Raw genomic sequence first — 23,442 nt, 5'->3', positions numbered from 1 at the left:
CTGCAGGTCCTGAAAGGGCCTGATTTAGGGTTCCTCGCCTCTTTCGGGTCAAGGTCCCTGTGTGCCAGCTTTGCGCCCAAGCACAGAGGTCGCCCACACTGACTCTTCAGTTCTCAGAAGCCTCAAGAGCCCGGGGTGGGGGGGTGAGTAAGGTGCGTCTGAGCCCCAGGTGGCCCCACGTCCATCCAGGTGGACACAGCCCTTCCAGAGGCAGATCCAGTGCCTTGAAGTCCCTTTTCATGGCGCCAGCGGGGACCAGGCTCGATGCCTTAAATTCCACTTGAGAAACAAAGGACCCGCCATCCCCTCTGCCCCGCCTGACCCGTGCGCTCCTCTCTAGCAGGCCTTTCACAGTAGCGCTTCTCCGGCGCCACCTGGCACTGGGGGTTCCTCAGATTCCTGCGTCTTTGGCTGATTCTAGTCCTCTAGTTTCAGTCCAGACTTGCATCACGCTTTCACATTTAGCAGGAACCACCACAAAGACTGAGGCTCGGTTCACTTGTTGAATTCCTTTGCCTACCAGGCCCAGCATAAAGCCGCGGAGGAGCCAGGCGCGGTCCACGCAGATCTGATGTCTTCATTCCAAACTTGAGATTCTTCTTGAAGGACGGCTTTGTTTTACATTTTACAATGTCTGAAACGCCTCTTGTTTTCCTTTCATAATTTTGCAGTTGAACAGTTCGTGGAGCGCGAATTTAACAGAGAGGTAAAGGCGGTTTTTTTTTTTTTTTCTTTCTTTCAGAAAGCAGGTGTCTTGAAGGGTTTTCCTATTTCCCTCACAGCAGGCAGTTTCTTTTCGCTGAAAGGTTTTACTGCAATGGTGTCTGTGTGTCTGTCTGTCTCTGGTTTCCTTTAGCAGTAGAGCTTCTCAATTTGGGGAATGCATGTGCCCTTTTCTCCAGCAGTGGCTTTCCTCCTTTTCTCAGTGCGGCCGTCGCCTTCGCGTCTGAGGTTCAGTGGCTCAGACCCCAAGGAAGGCGCGGGCCGCATGCGCACCGTCTCCCGGGCCACAGGGCTCCTCCTGGATCCGCGTGGACTCTGAGTGCGATCGAGAGTGAGACCGTGAGACAGCACCCTCAATCGCGCTAGAGGCCTGAGTTACCAAAGAGGCGGACTTGAAAATAGCTTTAGATCAGGGCGTTTCTTGAGATTTCGCCTTGCTTTCCTCCCCTGCAGGTCCTAGTTGGCACCTCCCACGTCCAGACAGAGGTGGGTTCGCGTTTTCTGTCGCGTCCGGCATACTGACGTCCAACTGGGACGGGACGAGGGTGAGGTGGTCCTCTCCCTGTCAGGGTGGACGCACAGCGGACGCCCGAGGGACCACAGACACAGGGCTCCCTGCAGCAGAAATGGTAGGCACAGGGCTTCAGAGCCGGCGAGTTGAGCGCGCCGAGGGGATGGATCCATCCCCTGCCCCCGAAGATGTGACAAAGCAGAACGATGGCCGCCCAACCCCTGGATCAGAGGTTCAGCCTCATCCAAGAACTGGACAAGGGAGGCTCCGCAGGTCGTGTGGGAAGACCTGGAATCCAGGTGTGGTGAGAAGTCAAGCTCTCTTTCTGAACCTGTTTTCTTGTGAAGCAGGGGCTACTTGGTTCTCAGCTGGTGATGGGCGGGTCCATCTACTCCCTGATCTTGACTTGATTTCTGGGCCTCCCCTGATAGCGGCTCTCGACCACCTGCTGCTTTTCCTCCTGTATCAGCTCAATCCGAAGAGCCTGACCCTCTTCATCATTGTGTCTTCGGCTATAGAGTTGAATTCGTTCCCTTTAGTTCTCTGACTCAAATCAGATTGTCCCGCAGGTGTGCTGGGGTGAGGGAAAGCGAAGTGTCTTCACAAGGGATGAACTTCTTGGTTTTCAGAGAGGTAATAGGTGTCACGGGTAGAGACGATGTAGGGCCCAGGTGAAAAGGTGAGGGGATATCAGGAGGTAAAAGTATCCTGCAGTCAGCTTTGTCCTGTGCCCTCTTGGATTCACTGACTGTTCTACAAGGTGACTCAGAGCAGAGAAAGATGGGCTGGTTGTAGGCCCTATGGAGCTTTCCGGTGGTAAGGAACTGTTCCCCAATTTCTTCAGTTCAGTAGCGATCCAAGGATGGCAACACGCCAGGCTTCCCAGTCCATCACCAAACCTTGGAGTTTGTTCAAATGCACGTGCATTGAGTCAGTGATGCCACCCAACCATCTCATCCTCAGCCGCCCACTTCTCCTCTTGCCTTCAATCTTTCCCAGCATCAGGGACTTTTATACTGAGTCAGCTCTTCCCATCGGGTGTCCAAAATATTGGAGCTTCAACTTCAGCATCGGTCCTTCTGATAAATATTCAGAACTGATTTCCTTTAGGATGGACTGGTTGGATCTCCTTGCAGTCCAAGGGACTCTCAAGAGGCTTCTCGAGCACCAGTTTAAAAGCATCAATTCTTTGGTACTCAGTTTCCTTTATAGTCCAACTCTCACATCCATACATGACTACTGGAGGAACCATAGCTTTGATTAGCGGGACCTGTGTTGGCACAGTAATATCTCTGCTTTTTAATATGCTGTCTAGGTTAGTCATAGCTTTTCTTCCAAGGAGCAAGCGTCTTGTAATTTCATGGCTGTGGTCCCCATCTACGGTGATTTTGGAGCCCAAGAAAATAAAGTCTCTCACTGTTTCCATTGTTTCCCCATCTATTTGCCGTGTCGTGATGGGATCAGATGCCATGATCTTAGTTTTTTGAATGTTGAATATTAAGCCAGCTTTTTCACTCTCCTCTTTCACTTTCATCAAGAGGCTCTTTACTTCTTCTTGGCTTTCTGCCATAAACGTGGTGTCATCTGCATATCTGAGGTTATTAATATTTCTTGCAGAAATATTGATTCCAGCTTGTGCTTCATCCATGCAGGCATTTCACGTGATGTACTTTGCATAGAAGTTAAATAAACAAGGTAACAACATACAGTCTTGACATACTCCTTTCCTAATTCGGAACCAGTCCATTGTTTCATGTCTAACTGTTGCTTCTTGACCTGCATACAGATTTCTCAGGAGGCAGGTAAGGAGGTCTGGTATTCCCATCTCTTGAAGAATTTTCCACAGTTTGTTGTGATCCGCACAGTCAGTCTTTGGCGTAGTCAATAAAGCAGAAGTAGATGTTTTTCTGGAACTCTCTTGCTTTTACTATGAACCAAGGGATGTCGGCAATTTGATCTCTGGTTCCTCTGCCTTTTCTGAATCCAGCTTCCACATCTGGACGTTCTCAGTTTACACACTGTGAAAGCCTCACAGTGAGAATTTTGACCATTACTTTGCTAACATGTGAGATGAGAGCAATTGTGTAGTAGTTTGAACATTCTTTGGCATTGCCTTTCTTTGGGACTGGAATGAAAACTGACCTTTTCCCGTCCTGTGGCTTCTGCTGAGTTTTCCAAGTTTACCGGCATATTGAGTGCAGCATTTTAACAGCCATGCCTCCCTGTCCATCACAAGAGTTTTTTGAATGTTCTTCCCAATGGCCCATGAGTTATAAGTAGTCCAGTCTGTGTGGGGAGATCGCTTGCATACAATTGCTTGTCCTGTGTGAGCACCAGGAGTTGTTCCAGGATCTTTTTAAAATGTTCTTTCCTTGGCCAAAGGCACTTTCTTCATGAGGATACCCCGATCATTACTCTGCTGAGTACTTGAGGGAGACCCTTTCATATCGCAGCATTCTCTCTCTCTCCCACTCTCTCTCATCACGGGACCTTTCTTCATGTTTCTTTTTTTATTATTAGCTTTTATTTGAGTATAGCTGTTTTCCAGTGTGTTAATTACGATGTTGTGCTAATAGCACAGTGAATCGGATATACGTATACATATATCCCCTCATTTTTGGATTTCCTTCTCCTTTACGTAACGACAGAGCATCCAGTAATTCCCTATGCCATACAATAGGTTCTCATTTGTTATTTATTGTACAAGTTGAGATCAGTTCAGTCGCTCAGTTGTGCCCGACTCTTTGCGACCCCATTCACCGTAACAAGCCAGGCCTCCCTGTCCATCACCAACTCCCGGAGTCCACCCAAACCCATGTACATTGAGTCGGTGATGCCATCCAAGCATCTCATCCCTCTGTCGTCCCCTTCTCCTTCTCCCTCAATCTTTCCCAGCATCAGGGTGTTTTCAAATGAGTCAGCTCTTTGCATCAGGTGGCCAAAATATTGGAGTTTCAGTTTCAACATCATTCCTTGTAATGAACACCCAGGACTGATGATCCCCTTTAGGATGGACTGGTTGTATCTCCTTGCAATCCAGAGGACTCTCAAGAGTCTTCTCCAACACCACAGTTCAAAAGCATCAATTCTTCTGTGCTCAGCTTTCTTTATAGTCCAAATCTCACATCCATACATGACCACTGGAGAAACCATAGCCTTGACTAGATGGACATATGTTGGCAAAGTCATATCTCTGCTTTTTAGTATGCTGTCTAGGTTGGTCATAACTTTCCTTCCAAGGAGTAAATGTCTTTTAATTTCATGGCTGCAGTCACCATCTGCAGTGATTTTGGAGCCCAGAAAAATAAAGTCCGCCATGGTTTCCACTGTTTCCCCATCTATTTGCCATGAAGTAATGGGACCGGATGCCCTGATCTTAGTTTTCTGAATGTTGAGCTTTAAGGCCACATTTTCACTCGCCTCGTTCACTTTCATCAAGAGGCTTTTTAATCTTCTTCACTTTCTGCCAGAAGGGTGGTGTCATACATAGCATCAATAGTGTATATAGGTAAATCCTAAGTTCCCAATTCCCCCAACTCCCCTTTCAGCCTTGATATCCATACCTTTGCTTTACATCTGCTTTGCAAATAAGAATCACTGGATCTTTGTCCTGTGAACTCTAGCTGCCTTGCTCTCCACCAACACTACCTGAAATCCTCTTCTTGGTGCCCAGCATGGGAACTCACCGAAAGCAGGAAGCTGGGCCCATGGCAAGACTCATCTTGTTTGTTTGTCACCTCTCAAGGCTTGCTATCCTTTGCTGCCTGATTTCCAGTGTCTTAGAAATCAGTATTTCATGTTTTATCTTTTTGTTCCTTTGGGAGTGGGACAAAGAGGGAGAGTGAGATTTAGGAAGGAGGGTTAATCTGATTTCTGTCACTGTACCTTTGCTAGAAACTGAAGGCATCTCTTTATGTTCTTAGTTTTCCCTAAATAGATGTGCTAATTTATATTCCAATGTGTTTTGCTGACTCAAGGAAAGAGTCTTTTTTTCATGGTCCTGCCATCCCAAGAAATTGTCAGTACACAGGTCTGTTACTCTAACAAGGGAATTTGTGCCCTACTGACTCAACTTAGCAGGAGGTACAATGAAAAGACAATGTGTACATTTCCAGAGATTGCACATATTCAGCAGCCAAACTTCCAAGCTGATTGGAAAGTATTCTAAGAATTGTAACTGTTTTCATTGGTGACCAAGTCATTGAGTCCAGACAAGGCCAGCCAGAATGACTCTGGAGGGCCTCTTGCAGAGCAGCTTATGGATTACAGGAGTTAAAAAAAAAAAAAGCCCACTGGTCCCAGACATTTATCCTCTTTCCTTCATGAGTTGTATTTTGGCTTTGGTTGGATGCACACAATCTAATGAGGGGTCTCCCTCCGGTATGTGGGTGCATTTGCAAGCCTGAGACTGTCTCTGTATGATATATCGACTATACGTGGCTACATCTGCAAAAATTATCTCATTTGAGACAAATTGTTGCAAGCTACAGAATCCTGGACCGATAATACATCTTGTGCAAACCTGGATCCTTAGAGTTCCTGGTTCACCTTCCACTGATTCCTCAGTTGAAGTTCATGATGAAAGAAGAGCTCTTCAGATTTTCCATACTTAGTCGAGGATGTCTCTAGGTTCTAGGATATTTCTCTCTGCCCTTCTCTCTCCCTCTTGGAGCTTGTGCCTTTCTGTCCCTTATACTCTAGCCCTGTGTGGATCTTACCCACTTCTGTCCTCTTCATCAGTTTTCCAGAACTGTGCATTAGGAATCCTTCAGTCAGCAAGCACTTACTAGGTGCTCACCAGGTACCAGGCTCTTCTCCAGGAAAACTGGTGTATCAGGAGCAAAGTCAAGGTCCCACTCCTTGGTGCATTCACACCAGGAGGCATCAAAAATAAGATACACACACACAAAGACAAATAAGAATCACAGCAGGAGAACAACCTGTCATGTTCTTCTCAGGTTCACCTGCCTGCCAGCGCCTAAGGACGCCAGCAATGAGTTAAAAAACAATCACATAGCACATGGGAAAATGGGTGACTTGAGATCTAGAAGGCAGGTAACTAAGAATCAGGAATTTTTTTTTTTTTAATAAAGGAGTACATCAGGTAAGCAACACGTCCTTACTTAAATTACAGAGTCCATATGTTGTAGTCTTCTTCAAGTGACGTTATGGTTACATTCAGGAATATCTCCTAAAGGTACCCACACATTCTCTTAAGCTGTTAAGCTAGAGCTCTTCTATATATAACCTATAAAAATATGGGCATTATTATTTCTACCTTAATTAGAAATTTTCCAGGCAAAGATTATACATTAATTCAACCAATTTAATATCAGTCAAAGAACTTAAAGTTAATGATAGATCATAAAATTGCAATTTGAGCTGAGTCATGCCTGATAAATGCTGCTTAGAATCACATATTAGATGATACCTAAAAACACTGACCCCAAATTGAAAAGGGAATAATTAAATCACTATGATTTTGAGACTCAAAAGACTTAATCCTGATTTAAAAGGTATTATATGGTATATTTAATTTACTGGAGCACATAATTTTAAATTTTATAAATAATAATAAATCTGAAAGTAACCATGAGGTAGTTTTTAGACCAAAATTATTAAAGTAGTGTGGTGCATACCAAGAGTCATCTCTGGGAGCATGACAGAACAAACATTTTCTATGTAATTACACATCAATTATTAGAATTCTCTTGAGTATTAAAAGTATTTGAAATTCATCCTTATTATCAACTTGAATTTTATTCTTGTTTGTAGCATGGAGAGCACTAATTTATCTAAAGCTAAACCTTTTTTATATTCCTGAGTTACATTTCAGCAAAACAAAGTTAAAGGGAAAAAAAAAAAAAGACCCACATGGTTGCTATTCACTGAGATAGACAAGGTGGTTCAGCCTGGAGAAGGAAATGGCAACCCACTCCAGTATTCTTGCCTGGAAAATCTCATGGACAGATGAGCCTTGTGGACTAGTGTCTGGCATCGCAGAGTTGTATACAACTTAGCAACTGAACAACAACAACAGACAATCAGGCAGATGGTGATTTGGGGAAATAGTTCTTGATGGAAATGTGACATAAAATGAAGAGTGAAGTGACCTAGCAATATGGAATACAGAGTTTTGTAAGAAATTAACATTTGTGTATAGAATAATAATTGCAAATATTCAAACAATAAAGTCCATGGCTAAAGAAAAAAAAAGAAAAAAGAAAACGTGGTTCAGAATGCCACTTTGGAGAGAGGCAGAATGACATATGTGTGGGAAAGCAGGGTGCCTCTGTGCTTGAATTCAGACTGGACCTGGGACTGGGTCAAGGCCAGAACACAAGACTAAGCACTATTGTCATAGGGCAGCCACCCAACCGACAGCGCCCACACAGCAGTTCTGGGAAGCTTTTGAGAATATTCCCCTCCCTTTGCAGCATTTCCCATCTGGTTCTCTCATCCTCCAACCACAGGGAAGGATTCTTCACCTCTGTGTCCTGACAGAATACTTTATGCTCCCTGCAGGGCGAGGAAAGCCAGGCAGGAGCCAAGGGGGCAGCTGTACTGCCTCGATGGGTTTCTAGCAAAGGAGCATGGAAATCCCATGGACAGAGGAGCCTGGTGGGCTAGAGTCCAAGGGGTCGCAAAGAGTGGGACAAGACTGCACGAGCACCAGGCGGTTCCATCACTTAGACGGATCCAAAGCACACCTGAGTGCCCGCCAAAGCAACCCGCAGGAGGCCAGAGGGCAGAGGGCAGCCTGTGCCACAGAGGGTGGAGGATGAAAGCCTAGACCGTCCTACAAGCACAGGGCATGAGTGACTTGCACTTGAGAAAGACTTGAGTAAAACTCCATCTAGGCTATCCTTACAGACATTTTTCTCTATAGTAGCATTGGTGGTTCAGTGGTAGAATTCTCTCCTCCCACGCGGGAGACCCGGGTTCGATTCCTGGCCAATGCATTGTGGTTATGTTTGTTTTGGGCTTCACTGGCCCATGGACAGAGGAATGCTACAGTCCAAGGGATGGCCAAAAATCCAAAAGGACTGAGCGACTAACACACATATACGTTCTCTACATCCTAAAGAGAACGGATTCCAGGTTCCTGAAAGGCCAAGAGGGCCCTCTTCTGGTCGGTACAGCTGTTCCCCGGCCTTGGAAGACAGGTCCCACAGAAGTTAGCTTTGAGAGGGACGCCAAAGGAAAGGAACAATCCCGAGATGTTGGCAGGTTACTATCAAGTGATGTCATGACTCTTATATAAAGAAAGAATGTGATGTTAACTGGGCACTTAGGTACAGAATATAGGGTGTTCGTATTCTTGCAAACTTTTGGTATTTTACAAAAGCTTTTGGTATTGGATTTTTTTTAAATTTTATTTAATTTTTAAACTTTACATAATTGTATTAGTTTTGCCAAATATCAAAATGAATCCACCACAAGTATACATGTGTTCCCCATCATGAACCCTCCTCCCTCCTCATACCATCCCTCTGGGTCGTCCCAGTGCACTAGCCCCAAGCATCCAGTATCGTGCATCGAACCTGGACTGGCATCTTGTTTCATACATGATATTTCACATGTTTCAATGCCATTCTCTCAAATCTTCCAACCCTCTCCCTCTTCCACAGAGTCCATAAGACTGTTCTATACATCACTGTCTCTTTTGCTGTCTCGTACACAGGGTTATTGTTACCATCTTTCTAAATTCCATATATATGCATTAGTATACTGTATTGGTGTTTTTCCTTCTGGCTTACTTCACTCTGTATGATAGGCTCCAGTTTCATCCACCTCTGGTATTGGATTTAATGAATTTTTGGAACTGAAGCCTCACATTCTCCTTGAATGAAAACTCTGTTAAGACTCTGGGTTTACCATGCCAGGAGAAAAGAGTGGAGGCCAGAGCTGGCCAGCACAGGCTGTTCACGGCATCTCAGCTCCAACAGCCAGCCCGAGGTCCAGGACCCTGAGGCCCGGACTCAGCGGCATTTAGAAACTCTGTGCAGAAAATGTTCTGCATTGGACCTTTAAGCAAAATACAGTTCCGATCTGGGCAGCAAGAGAGAGACTTGTGTGGGTGCAGACGCTGGAAAAAGAAAGTTTTCCCTGACCGGGAATCGAAACTGGGCCGTGGCGGTGAAAGCACAGAATTCTAGCCACTAGATCACAAGGGATCTGTGGACAAAAATCTTTATTTAGCTTCTCCAGGTGAAAGGTGGGTGTAAGATGACCCTTGAGAAAGTCAGCAAGTGGGAAAGGCAATGTCGCAGCGGCCCAGGGCTGTGTGCATCTGTTCAAGGCTCCCAGCCCTGCCCCGCTGCTCATCGCCCTTCACGTCTCCTTTCCTGGGCGTCGCTTTTGCTCTGGGGCAAGGACACAAAGTAGCGGACTGGGTCCCTCCTGGTCTAGCTGTAGCGCTGCGTGCTGCCGAGCCCAGGACTTGCTCTCTTTGTGAACCTCGGTTTTCTTTGTCGTCAGGCTCGGTGATGAGTGGCGGCTGATGAGCGAATCCGTCCACCTCCAGATCTCTGAAGTGGCTCCTGGGCCTCTCCGAGCGCTGAATAAAGAGACTTCTAGGTGGTCACCAACTCTTCCTCCAGCTGCGTCCCCTGCCTCACCCCGTACCTTTCGCGCCTGTTGGTTTTACCAATGGGAAGACATATTTCGGGGCGGGGCGGTGGAGGCAAAAAGAAAGAGAAAGCCTGTTTCCGCCCGGTATCGAACCGGGGACCTTTCGCATGTGAGGCGAACGTGATAACCACTACACTACGGAAACTGGATAAACTCTCCTCTTGAACAATGTATCCATTAAATTCGAGGTCCCGCCACCAGTAACCACAGCACCAACTCTTAACACCAGAGGAGCCTTGAAGCCCCAAACTCTCTCAGGCACGGAGACGGCGGCTCTGGAGGGCCCTGCTTTAGGGTTCCCCCTCTCCCCTGAAGTGAGGACCCTCGGACCCCCACAGGTTGCCTTTGGGACCCCGCACCCAACGAAGAATCCTTAGACCCTCAGCTGCCCACCCTGAGTTCAGGGGTCGCCCGCGCCACCTCCCCAGCTCCCGGAAGCCGCAGGAGGCGGGGACGGTGGGTGCGCCCGAGGCCCAGGTGACCCCGAAACCCAGCGGTGTGGAAGCCGCCCCTCCATGGCTGCGGACCCGCGCCTCGGTGGTCCTTCTCTCGGCGCCGGCGATCAGCGCTCTGGGCTCTCAGGAATGACCGACGCTTCCAATCCAACCGGGACGCGCCCTCCCCGCTGTTCCTTTGCACCTGACTCCTGTTGTGTTTCTCTGAAAGTCCATTGGGCGCATCACTTCTCCGGTGTCCTCCTGGCAAAAGGGAGTTCTCTTTGGTGTTGCCTAAAATGTCACCCCCACCGTCCCTGGGTGGGCTCGAACCACCAACCTTTCGGTTAACAGCCGAACGCGCTAACCGATTGCGCCACAGAGACAGCACTACGGGGTTCTTTTGGACTCTCTCTGGAGTAGACACTCATTCCCGGGGTGAGCGCTCTGTCCCCCAGAGAAACGGTGCCGTTTCCCTGCCCCTACCTGCCACAGATGCCAGCGCCCCCGGAGAAACCGCCATCCAGGCCTCGAAGCTTTCGGGCTTGGACCGAAATAGATCCAAGCACAGCTGAACACCAGGTTGCTCCCACGATGGCTCTTCCCGTTTCCTCGCCTACACCCAACGAATAAGAGTTTGCCCACCCTGGCAAAGGCCTCCGGGGCTGTGCTTCGGTTTCCTGTGTCCACCAGGTGGTTTCCACCAGAGTGGGCTTTCCTGGGGGTCAGACGGTAAGAATCCGTCTACAATGCAGGGCACCCTGGTTCAATCCTTGATTTTGGAAGATCCCCTGGAGAAGGGAATGGCTACCCACTCCAGTATTCTTATCTGGAGAATCTTTGGACAGTGGAGCCTGGCAGGCTACAGTCCCTAGGGACACAAAGAGTTGAACACGACTGAGCGACATTGACTTCAGTTTAAGTGAGTATAGCTCGTTTGTCTGAGTGTTTTCTTTATTTTTATTCACATTGTAAATTTAACAATATACACTTGTTGTGAGAATAACTTATCCCTCTCCGAATCAGAAATATATGAAGAATAAAAGAAGAGTTCTCCTGCCTCCATTCCTACTCCACCGCTGACACACTTTATATGTTACAGGTAAGAGGTGGTGGCCGCTTAGGAGTGTGATCAGCGCTGTGAGAAAACTAAGGGACCCAGGAAACCCTGTCTCTTGCCCTGACAACGGTATGCCCCCTCTGGGCTATGGGGAAAGGGTGAAGGCAAAGAAAAGGAAAATAACACTCTTATTTGCAGAAATTTTACCTCCGGATGGGACACTCTGGTTAACCTAAACAGAATATGCGGTTGGTGATAGAGACCTAGGGGGTCCTCCCCGGCACAAAACCCAAAGTGGATTTCACCTCGTTTTCTGAGGTGAGAGTGAGCTGAGTCGATCAAAGGAGAGGAGCGGAGAGAAAGCGAGAGGGTTGAGCACCTAGGGGAGTCAACCGTATTGGAGTCTCCTTAGGGCCTTAGAAGAACTGCCCTGAGCTTTTGGGTGGGATGTACGGAGGCTAAAGAAGTGGATACCGTTGTTTGGCGATGGAGGCCAGGTGGCTCCGGAGGGGGTTCCATGGTGTAATGGTGAGCACTCTGGACTCTGAATCCAGCGATCCGAGTTCAAATCTCGGTGGGACCTTTCTGCCTACTTAGAAGAGAAACACTTTTTACTCCCTTAATAGGACCCGCCTGAGGTCTCCCGCGACCCTCAGCGGCCTGGTTGACACGGACACGGCGGACAGGTGTGGGACCGATCCGGGGCGTCCTCGCTGGACCCGGGCGGCTCTGCCCATCTGTGCCCTCCAAGCCCCGGCCAGGGGCACAGCGGCCCAGCCAGTGCCTTCCCCTCGTCGGGTACCCTGGGTCTCTCGAGTAAAACGCAGAGGCTGTGCTCATGGGTTCCTGCCCCGCGAGGGGGCTTCGCACTGCCAGTCTTGTAACTGCACGGGTGTCCCTGTGGATAAATGGTTGCCGGTATGAGTTGCCATGTCAGATATTCACATATTAGATGATACCTAAAAACATTTACCCCCACGTTGAAAGGGGAATATAAGTAACTATGATTTCTATAATTATACGACTTAATCTTCGTTGAAAAATATTATATGGTATATTTAATTTTCTGTGGCACATAATTTTGAATTTTATAAATGGAAATATTTTTTGGAATTAGAGTTTGCTTAAGGGAATCAAAGCAATACAGGAAATTTAGGCAGTTCACTTTCATTAGGATTTTGAATAGAAAATAAATATAAGACTTCTACAACCTAGAATAGTATGGTACCAATATTTTACACATTTTTAGAAAATCAGAAAGTCAACATGAAATAGGTTTTAGACCAAAATTATTAAAGCTAGGTAAGGCATACCAGGAGTCATCTCTGAGAGTATGGCAGGGCATTTTCTATGCAATTATATATCAATTATTAGAATTATCTAGAGTGTTAAAAGTATTCAAGATTCATCCTTATTATCAATTTGAATTTTTTTCTTGTACGTAGCATGGAGAGCACTAATGCTTCCCTGGTGGCTCAGAGGTTAAAGCGTCTGCCTGCAAGGCTGGAGACCCAGGTTCAATCCCTGGGTCGGGAAGATCCCCTGGAGAAGGAAATGGCAACCCACTCCAGTATTCTTGCCTGGAGAATCCCACGGACGGAGGAGCCTGGTAGGTTACAGTCCACGGGGTCGCAAAGAGTCGGACACGACTTAGCGATTTCACTTTCACGTCACTAAATGTTTTTTATACTCCTGAGTTACATTTCAGCAAACCAGAAAGTTCAAGGTGGGGGTGGGGGGGGAAGCCCAACCCATATGGGTTCTATGCACTGAGACAGAAAAGGTGGTTCACTACCCCACTTTGGAGAGAGGGAGAGTGGAATATGTGTGGTAAAGCTGGATGCCTCTGTGCTTGAATTCGGACTGGACCTGGGACTGGGTCAAGGCCAGAACAACACAAGACTAGGCATTATCATCCTGGGGCTTAGACCCACCTGACAGCACCCACTCAACAGTCCTGGAAAGCTCTTGAGGATACTTCCCCTCCCGTGGACGCATTTCCCATCTGGTTCTCTATTCCACCAGCTACAGAGAAGGACTTTTCACCTCTGTGTCCTGACAGAACACTTTTTGATCCCTGCAGGACACAGGGAGCCAGGCAAGAGTGAAGGGGGCAGCTGCACTGACCCGATGGGCTTCTAGCAAAGTAGCGGGAAAATCCCATAGAAAGAGGAGCCTGACTGGCTACAGTTCAAGGGGTGGAAAAGAGTAGGACTTGACTCAGCCAGTGGGGGTGAGAACCAGGTGGTTCCACCAATCAGAAATCTCCGCGGTGGGGTAGCGGGGGAGAGCAACCTGTTTCCGCCCGGTTTCGAACCGGGGACCTTTCGCGTGTAAGGCGAACGTGATAACCACTACACTACGGAAACGGGACACCCTCCAGTACTTAACACTGTATTTATGAAATCCCGAATGCTGCCACCAGCATCTAGACCACCTAATTTTAACACTCAAACAGGAACCTTGAAGCCCCAAGCTCGCTCAGACGCGGAGACGCCAGTTCCCGAGAGACCTGCTTTAGAGTTCCTCATCACCCCTCAAGTGAGGACACTGGGGTCCCCACAGGCTGCATTCGGGCTCCCGCACCCAACGCAGAGGCCTCAGACCCTTAGCTCCGCACCCGAGCTCAGGGGTGGCCCCAGCCGATTGCCGAGCTCCCGGAAGCCCCAGGAGGCGGGGACAGTGGTTGCATCCGAGGCCAGGAGACTCCACGGCCCAGCTGTGTGGACGCCGCCCCTTCCACGCTGCAGTCGCGCGCCGCGGTGGCCCTTTTCACAGCGCCGGCGGTCAGTACTCTGGGCTCTCAAGAATGATCGACGCTTTCAATCCCCGGGGACCCGCCCTCTCCGCTGCTCTTTTATACCTGACTCCTGTGCTCTTGCATGCCGGCTCGCCGCTGCACTCTCTGGTGTTCTCCTGGCAAAAGGGAGTCTCTTTGGTCTGTAAAATGCCACCCCACCGTCCCTGGGTGGGCTCGAACCACAAACCTTTAGGGTTAACAGCCGAACGCTACGGAGAGAGCAGTACTGGCTATTCCTGGAATCTTTGGGGTTGACACTTCTTCCTAGGATAAGACCCCTGCCCCCAGGGAAACGGTGCCACTTCCGTGCCCTCTACCGACCACAGATGCCAGAGCCCCCAGAGATACCAGGAGCCAGGGCTCCAATCCTGTGGGCCTGAACAGAAATACATCCAAGGACAGCCTAACACACGGCGGGGGGCGGGGCTCCCATGATGGCTCTTCCCACGTCCTCGCCTACACCCAAGGAATCAGAGTTTGCCCACCCTGGCATAGGCCTCCGGGGCTGTGTTAGGTTTCCTGTGTCCACCAGGCGATTTCCACCAGAGTGGGCTTCCCTGGGGCCCAGACGGTAAGAATCCGCCTGCAATGCAGGACACCCGGGTTCAATCCCTGGTTTGGGACTATCCCCTGGAGGAGGGCGTGCAACCCACTCCAGTATTCTTGCCTAGAGAATCCCATGGACAAGGAGCCTGGCGGGATAAGTCCATGGGGTGGCAAAGAGTCGGACAGGACTTAGCGACTAAGCACAGAGGTCGCCGGGATGGTCGTTCTGTGTCTGCATGCCGGCGACAGAGTCGGGCACTCACTGGGATGCTCTAAGACCTGGATGAATACATTGTCGTCTTTAGCCCTTCGTCCCATGAAGACCGTTGAGAAGGGAAATACAGAAAAGTTTTCGAAGTGAACGGTTCTTTTTTAAAAGACTTTATCCCAGTTTTTGGAATCCGCAGCATCCAGTGGGTTGGCAACGGAAAGGCCCCCAGAGCTGCCCCAGCAAGTTGGAACTCCTGCATCCCAGCCTGGGTAGGCTGCTTCTGTGAGGTCCACCTGGGAGCGGGAAAGGGTCAAAACCAAGCTGGGAAGGCTGGTTTGGGAGGAAGGCATGGAGACCTCCCAGGAGGCTTGGGCAGGAATCCTTAGAGCTGAACAGTGCTTCAGTCCAGGTAGCAGAGTGAGGAAGGAGGGAAAGGGCTGGTGCAGGCAAGAATCAAGGAGGCCTACTGAGAGGGGAGGAAGGAGAGAATAAAAGAATTTGTGCTTCTACCCTTCCCCCTCCCTCTCTTGCCTTCTCTCCTCTTCTTGGTCTTCTTCCCATCCCTACAACTGAGAAATCTTGATACACCCACTTCTGAGAAGACAGATCCAACTATCTGTGCTTGAGTGCACAAATTCTGGGTTGTAAAAATAGTTCTGTCCTTATGTGGCTTTAGACAAATAAAGAAAATTTCTTGTGCCTTCCTTCTTTCTGCTTTAAAATGGGAGGAATGTAAGCATTTGTTGTCAGATGTGCCTGGGTTTAGAAACTACTGGATGAATCATGTTATCAGCTGTGAAATCATAAATAAATATTGTTGTCACTATTCTCAGAATCTTTTGACAAACTCTACCCTTATTTATTTCACCTTGAATTAACCTGATACTTCTAGAAATTTCTGTAACTGGAATCAAGACAATGGCTCCCCTGATTGCTCTTGCAGTTTGCTCCCTGAGTGTTCTTGAAGTTTGCTCCCATGTAGCTGGACCACCCTTCACTGCCAGTTCTCTGCTTGCAGATCAGGACCGATGTGCAGGCTGGAGGAAATGGGAAGAACACACATCTCCACCCATCCCAGTTCTAACCTCACCTGATTCTGTCCTTGTCCCTTGTGAGAGCCCTGTTCTCCAGGTTTCCTGGCCATTCTGGGATCTCTCAACATACTTTCTATGGATTTCTTTTCTTCCTTTATGAGTCAGAGTCCATTTCAGGTCCTTGAACTCCTAAACCTTGCCTTTATGTTGTTTGTTACCACTCAACAGCTTGATTTTCCAAAAAGAAGATTCATATTCTCACCCTGGAGCTGTGAACTTCCTCCTCATAACAAGAGCCTCCCTTTTGCCTCCTTCCTCCTTGAGTAAACCTCTCTCCAGTCTCTGGAAACAAATATGTCTCAAGGCAACACTAGGCATCTTTCTGACTCTTTTGACCCGCCAAAAACTAGTGCTGTTTTTTCTGTTATGTGTATTGGCTTAGGGAAGAAACACTTTTATGATACAATGAAGTAAAGATTATTATTCTGAGCTCTGATAGGATTTATACCTATATACATGCAAATATTTAATGTGGTGGTATTTTGGGTACATAAGTACTGTCTGTACTGTAAGACAACTTGGATGTGCATCCTCTATGATTCAACAATCAGTGCTCTTGGGTACCTTTATATTTGTACGCCCTTTTTAAAACTGCAATTTCTAGAGTTGATATGTTAAGAAATGGAAGAGAAACTGACTTGACCGACCTGACCAAAGAGTCTGTGACTGCCTAAGTGTTAGAGCTGTGCCTCATGTCCTCCTCGACATGTGGTTGATTTTGAGTCACCCCAGGTGAGTTTGGGTCTTTCTTAGTGGCTCAGCAGGTAAATCATTGCCTGCAATGCAAGAGACCCAGGTTAAATCCCTAGGTTGGGAAGATCCCCTGGAGAAGGGAATGGCCGCCCACTCCAGTATTCTTGCCTGGAGAATCTCTTGGACAGAGGAACCTGGCATGCTCCAGTCCATGGCGTCACAAAGTCAGACTAGACTGAGCGAGGTTCACTTCACTTCTAGGTGAGTATAGCTGGTTTGTCTGAGTGTTTGATGTAAATGGTTATTTTTACTTATATTGCAAATCTAACAAATATACACTTGCTGTGAAAAAACCTCACCCCTCCCAAATCAGAAATATATGAAGAAAAGGAGCGTTCTCCTGCCTCCATTCCCACTCCACTGCTGACACACTTTACATGTTACAGATAAGAGGTGGTGGCTGCGGCTTTGGAGGGTAATCTGTACTATGGGAAAACTAAGGGACCCAGGAAATCCTGCCTCCTGCCCTGACAACCATCTGCCTTCCTGGAACAATGAGAAAAGGGTGAAGGCAAGGAAAAGGCAAATAACACTCTTATGTGCAGAAATTTTAGCTCAAGATGGGACATTCTGCTTAACCAGGGCAGAATATGTGATTGATGATGGAGAGCTAGGGGGCTCTTCCCTGGCACAAACCCAAAGTGGATTTTACCTCATTTTCTGAGGTGAGAGTGAACTGAGCCTATCAGAGGAGAGGAGCAGAAAGAAAGCAAAAGGGATGTGCACCTACGCGGGTCAACTGTGTTCAAGTCTTGGGAGTAGGAATGGGACATATGGAGGCTGAAGAAGCAGATGCCCTTTCCCTGGCAGCGGAGAGAAGGTAGATGCCAAAGAGGTTCCATGGTGTAATAGTGAGGACCCTGGATCCAGCGATCCGAGATCAAATCTCGTGGAACCTTTCTGTTTAGTTAGAAAAGTTGTCCCTGTGACTAAATGGTAACGTGGAAGGGCTGCGATGTCGATAATCAGCCGGGAATCTCGACAGCTTTAGGTTCGAGAGTTCCAGACCTGAATGAGAAGAGCTGTGTTTTATTCAAGTTCTCTATTCTTCCGACTTTTTATTGGCCCTGTCCCAGTTTATTATGATTTTATTCAGAGTTTCTTGCTCTTAAGTCTCCGTTGGACACGGAAAGCCGCTGTTCGGTCAAGATTCGAACCGTCACTTCTGGAAATCTCGTCCTTTGGTTCCCAAGCTCAGACCGAAAGAGGTCGCAGATTTCGGCGTCTGAGGAGACCCGGGTCCCTGACCCAGGGCCGCCCGGCCAGGCTGCTCCGGGGCAGAAGGGGAGACGAGCCGCTGGGAGTCCGGAGCCGAGGGCTGGGTTCCCTTCGTTCTGCCGCGACTCTGCTCCACCGAGATGATTTCTACGACATACGCGGATGGAAACATTTGTGTCCTCTGCTGCTCGGGAGAAAAGTACAGATGAGGCCCGCGATGGACTTGAATAGCTAGTTTTCCTTTCGCGGTGCTGAGAAGCATCTCTCTGATGTTTATAATCTGAAACTTTCAGCGGTTATAAGGAAAGGTATGAGGCTAGCGAAAAACATCCGAGGAAAGGCCAAGATCAGGAGAGAACAGAGGATGACCCAGAAGCAGAAAGGGACTGGAAGAGAGAGGAGCGGGCAGGTACTGCGGCGGGGGCCGTCGCTGGGTTGGGGCGACCACAGCGCTTCACTGCGAGCAGCTCCCCACCCTTTACTGAGGTGTCCAGGGACCCGATTCACCCCAAACCGCAAAGCTGCTGGCCTGGCATTAGTTCTGACAAAGTTCCCTTTGCGGGTTCCGTGTGGAGTGGTGAGGTGGGTTATGTAGATCTGCAGGTGGCTGCTGCCTTGGAGATGACTGGCGGTCAGGGAACTACACAGACACTCCACTTTCAGCTTTGCAGGCCCGGTCTGCAGCGTCGGGCTCCGGAAAATCCGAGCGTCAATATTTGCTTAGAGATAAGGAGATATATAGCCAAGCACTCAGTGAAAGTGGTTAGCCCTGGGAAAAAAGGAATATGGATAGGGATCAGGAAACTACTGTCTGGGGCATGTGTAACATTGTATTACATACAGGATATTTTCAAAAGTTCATTGCTTGTATTTTGGATTTAAATTTGTGTGTAGTCATAAGTATCAGTCTTTAAAAATTCTGGGTCTATTGTCATGTGCAGGGGAGTGTTTTCCACTGTCAAACCATGATTTTTTTAAAGAAGTTCAGTATTTCGGAAAAAAGGAGTTGGACCATTATTGCCTCTTTTGTTGATCTGATCAGATGAGCTTGATAAACTCACAGATCCTCCCAGCCCTGGAGATAACTGCAGGTCAAAGAGGACTGCTTTACTCTTCTCTTGCCACCTGAGAAGCTCGGGGGCAGCAGATTCAAATTGCAGGGAGCTGGAGAGGCACAGGTGCACAATGCACTTGGATGCACCTGGCGACAGAGGTTCTCAGGCAGCCAGTGGCCTCCCGGCCGCTCTGGTTCTGAACCCCAGGGCAGTAACGTCCAGGCAAGAAGAGACCAGTAGGACAAGGGCGCATCTCCTTTAAAGTCCTGTCTTTCTGCATCCAACAGTGGTCTTGAAGACACACAGTGAAAGAGTGGGAATAGACTAGGGAAAAGAAGAAATCCTCGGTGATTTCCTCATCTAAACCACTCCTGAGGATGAAGTGAATATAGGCAGGGACCAGGCCCTCCTGGCACCGGTGAAGGTGGCGTGGAGTTTGTCCTCAGCAGCTGGAGCCAAAGCATACATCCTTGGCTAGGCGGCAGTGAGTAAGCAGGCCTTCTTCTTCCCCAGCTGGGTAGCCACATGAACTTGCGGCGGCACTGGAATGGTGTCTCCCTAGGCTTTTGATGGGTTCCAAAGATACAAGAGATAGGTTTCTTTCTTTTTTTATAAATTTTTCTCCAGGTTTATAGAGATATAATTGACATATAACACTGTGTGAGTTTAGGGTGTGCCAGCATGTTGATTGGATACAGTTATATAGTGGCAAAATGATTCCCACCAGAGCATTAACTAGCTCCAATCCCATCACATAATTCTCATTTCTTTTTTGTGATGAGAATATTTATGATCCAGTCTCTTGCATCTTTCAAATACACATATAATGAAGTGCTTTGACAAAGTTTACACCCAAGGTAACTGACATCTTAAGATGTGATAAGAAATCCCTGGCCAGTCTAGTGGTTGGAACTTGGTACTTTCACAACTGTGGGCCAGGTTTGTGGACCTAAGATCCCACAGTCTGTGTTCAGTCATGCATGTCTCAATCATATCCAACTCTGTGGGACGCCATGAACTGTAAGCCCACCACACTCCTCTCTTCATGGATTTTCCAGGTAAGAATACTGCAGTGGGCTTGCATTTTCCTACTCCAACACAAGAAAGTTTTCTTCTTAATGCACTTATTAAGGTCGGGTAGTGGCTGGTGGCTAGATGCACAGCATACTTTGCTGATATGGCAGGCAAAACTTTTTCATTCACATTTCCTCCCCTTCCCTTCAGATCTCATTTGTTTGGCTGCATCCATTGGAGTCCATGGGCAAAAGACTGGATGTCTGGTGCCAGGGTCAGCCTCAAGCACACAGATCAGGGGTGAAAGGTAGACAGCAAACCAGGAAGGGCGGAGAATATTTAGCCCAAGTGTAATGAGCCCAACATCTGGGGGACCTCCTTTAGTCCTGGTGCCACCACTTACTTTCCCTTTGACCTTGGGTCAACTCCAATTTGCTAGGCCAATTTTGCAAGTGTCATATTAAAGAAATAATAAGTACTTCATAAAGCTATTGTGTAGATTAAGTGAGATAGTCAAATACTACAGCTGGTAGAGCATGTGGCTAATCTTAAGGATGTTCTGGTAGGAAACAATAGAAGAGAAGCTGGTACTTCAGTCTTTTGTAACATTTGAATACAGTTTTAAACATTTCAATAAATTTTTTTTTATGAATTTATTCATAATTTGTGAATGTATTCACATTCACAAAATAAATTTGAGAATTTATAAAAAGTTTTAAATGGAATTTATAAATCATATGCCTGCAAAAGGAACTTGCTAATATCAGCTTTGTTCACAATGGTTTCCAAATTGAAAACCATTCAAATGTCCATCACAAAGTGAATAGATATAATGGTGATATATTCACTCAAAGGAATACTACTCTTCAATAAAAGGAAACAAATTCCTGATACATGGCAACAATATGGATTAAAACATCACCCTGAGTGATGAAAAGAGTATATACTCTGTGGATCCACTTATGCAAATTACTAGATGAGGCAACCTAATCCCTAGTGAAAAGAACTAGATCCTTGAGCACCTGGGACAGGGCGACAGGGTGTGGCGGGGGATTGTCGGCAAAGGGGCTCAAGAGGATATTTTGGAGTGCTGGAGATGTTCTTGAACATGGTAGTGGTTCCATGGGCATGTTCAGTTGTCAAAAGTCATCAATCTTGAAATGGATAGATTGTATTATTTTTAAATTAATTCTTAGGAAATTGATTTTTAAAAAGTAATGAGAAGAATCATTCCAAATTTTAATAACTTAATTCAATTGTAATCATTATTATTAGCATTAGAAGGTTCTTTTAGAAATGTATATCCCTTAAGGTAAACAATTTGACTGAAAGTTCAACAGTTTCTTCATTTTTGTATTTTTTTCATTAAATTTATACACTATTAAATTGAAATACTTGAAAATAGGAATAGAACCTATAAGAGCTCAATCATATAAAAGCATATTTATATATATTCTTCTCTCTGTTGATATACCTAAATGACTCCAGCAGCATTACCCACATTAACAGATGTTACTTTTGAATTTAAGATGTTTCAAAATTTTACATATTTGTATTTTGTGCATTTTTTGAAATTTTAAAAATAAACCTATATACTTTAAGGGCTTCCCAGGTGATACTAATGGTAAAGAACCCACCTGCCAATGCAAGAGACACAAGAGATGTGGGGTCTATCCCTGGTTCAGGAAGATTCCCTGGAGGAGGGTGTAGCTACCCACTCCATATTCTGGCCTGGAATCCTCTCACGGTCAGAGGAGCCTGGCAGGCTACAGTCACTGGGGTCCAAAAGAGTCAGACAGGACTGAAATGACTTAGCATGAACCCATGCACCTTTTGCTACAACTTAGAATAATTTTAAAACAGATTTGAAGGAAATCATGCAAAGATGATAACAGGAGTCCGTTCCAGGGGGTGGGACTATGGATGACTGCTTATTTCCTTCTTTAAATATATTTAATATTTGTAATTAAAAAAATGAATGACCTGGAAGGGAAAGAACAGAAGAGCTATGGAAGAGGTATTAGAAAGGTGAGAGGAAAGGATAAAAGGGAGGGAAAATCTAGTTCTTGCGGAAGGTGTATTTAAGTTGGGGATTCAAGGGGAGCAGCTCTTGGAATAAGAAAGGTGTTTGGGAGGCAAGTGGTTCATGAGAATATTGCAGACAATTTTATTCATGTTATGTGACTCCTCCTTGGCGTTTTGTGAAAGAAATATACAGTCTTAAATTTCTTGCCAAACATTTTACCATTTGTGTTCCTCTTTGATGGGCACCATATCCTGTGGAGCCAGGCAGGCTCCAGTTCAAATTGCTGGTTTCAGATTCCCACTCACTGATTGAGTGACTAGACAAGTTACTTAACCTTCCATATCTGAGGTTTCTCATATGTGAAATGAGGATAGATGATATGATAGAAGCCTGTTGAAAGAATTAAGCGAGTACACCCATGGTAAAACTTGATAGACCATGCCTGGGCACATGGCACTTTGCATGTCATCACTGGAGTGTAAGGTCTGGCATTTGGGCACTGCACTGCATAAAGTCTGGGTGTGGCTTTAAGTTCCTGATACCTTACAGTGGCAGTGGTAGCCTCCTGGCTAGTGGGATCTGCCAGGTTTACCAGTTCATCTGCTAGCTCATCAAAAAAACAGTAGTCCAATTCCTTGCTTCCAAAATCCCCCAATTAAAAAAATTAAGTTTTAAGTGGAAAACCTTCTTACACATGACAACAAAACCCCAGAATTTTAGATAAGATATATATTTATTTATGACTATGATAAAAATTTAAAGTTAAAATATAAGCAATGCTCCTACTATGTATATATGTTTGTATACACACACACACACACACCACACACATGGTGAATGATACGGAGTTACATTACCCAAAGAGTATACCCACTGGCTCCAGTCAGGTTCCCACTCCACTCCCCCCCACAAACTAACCACTTTCACTGACCGCTTGGCTATGGATCCTCCTTATCTCTTAAATAAATACTGATTTTGGCACATCAGCATTTCTAGTTTCCCCACCAGAGCCTGAAGGACCAGCCCTGCAATGGGAAAGTGAATTTGTGTGTTTCCTTGCCCCCAGTCATCCCCAAGGTAGCCCATAGTCTTGCTTCACTTATAAACCACACTGCCACCTTGCCCTTCCCTCGTGGAACCGGCAAAGGAAAATGCCAGAACAAATGCCCAGGCCAGCAGCTTTGCAATTTGGGCTGAACCCGGATTCCTGGACACCTCAGTAAAGGGTGGGCACGGCTCCTGAGTGAGGCGCTGTGATGCCCCAACCCAGCCACGGCTCCCACCGCGGTACCAGCCCGCCCCTCTCCCTTCCAGTCCCTTTCTCTTCTCGCTCATTCTCTGTTCTCTCCTTCCTCGGATGTTT

At 46.9% G+C, this 23,442-nt stretch overlaps 5 non-coding genes across 5 annotated transcripts; 2 read left to right on the top strand and 3 right to left on the bottom strand.

Annotated features, from left to right (window-relative positions):
• The first annotated feature begins 8,125 nt into the window (after window positions 1–8,125).
• On the top strand, window positions 8,126–8,196 carry TRNAG-CCC (transfer RNA glycine (anticodon CCC)). The gene has a single exon. It is a non-coding gene; the product is annotated as a tRNA-Gly (tRNA).
• A 1,744-nt stretch (window positions 8,197–9,940) lies between these two features.
• TRNAV-CAC (transfer RNA valine (anticodon CAC)) lies at window positions 9,941–10,013 on the bottom strand. Its single transcript has one exon. It is a non-coding gene; the product is annotated as a tRNA-Val (tRNA).
• Window positions 10,014–10,614: 601 nt separating this feature from the next.
• Window positions 10,615–10,688, bottom strand: TRNAN-GUU (transfer RNA asparagine (anticodon GUU)). The gene has a single exon. It is a non-coding gene; the product is annotated as a tRNA-Asn (tRNA).
• A 1,185-nt stretch (window positions 10,689–11,873) lies between these two features.
• Window positions 11,874–11,945, top strand: TRNAQ-CUG (transfer RNA glutamine (anticodon CUG)). The gene has a single exon. It is a non-coding gene; the product is annotated as a tRNA-Gln (tRNA).
• Window positions 11,946–13,658: 1,713 nt separating this feature from the next.
• TRNAV-UAC (transfer RNA valine (anticodon UAC)) lies at window positions 13,659–13,731 on the bottom strand. Its single transcript has one exon. It is a non-coding gene; the product is annotated as a tRNA-Val (tRNA).
• Window positions 13,732–23,442: the final 9,711 nt, after the last annotated feature.

The sequence above is a fragment of the Bos taurus genome, chromosome 3 (assembly GCF_002263795.3).
Source record: "Bos taurus isolate L1 Dominette 01449 registration number 42190680 breed Hereford chromosome 3, ARS-UCD2.0, whole genome shotgun sequence".
NCBI classification, from domain to species: domain Eukaryota; kingdom Metazoa; phylum Chordata; class Mammalia; order Artiodactyla; family Bovidae; genus Bos; species Bos taurus.
Note: the sequence above shows the minus strand (reverse complement) of the source record. Positions and strands in the feature narration are given on the sequence as shown.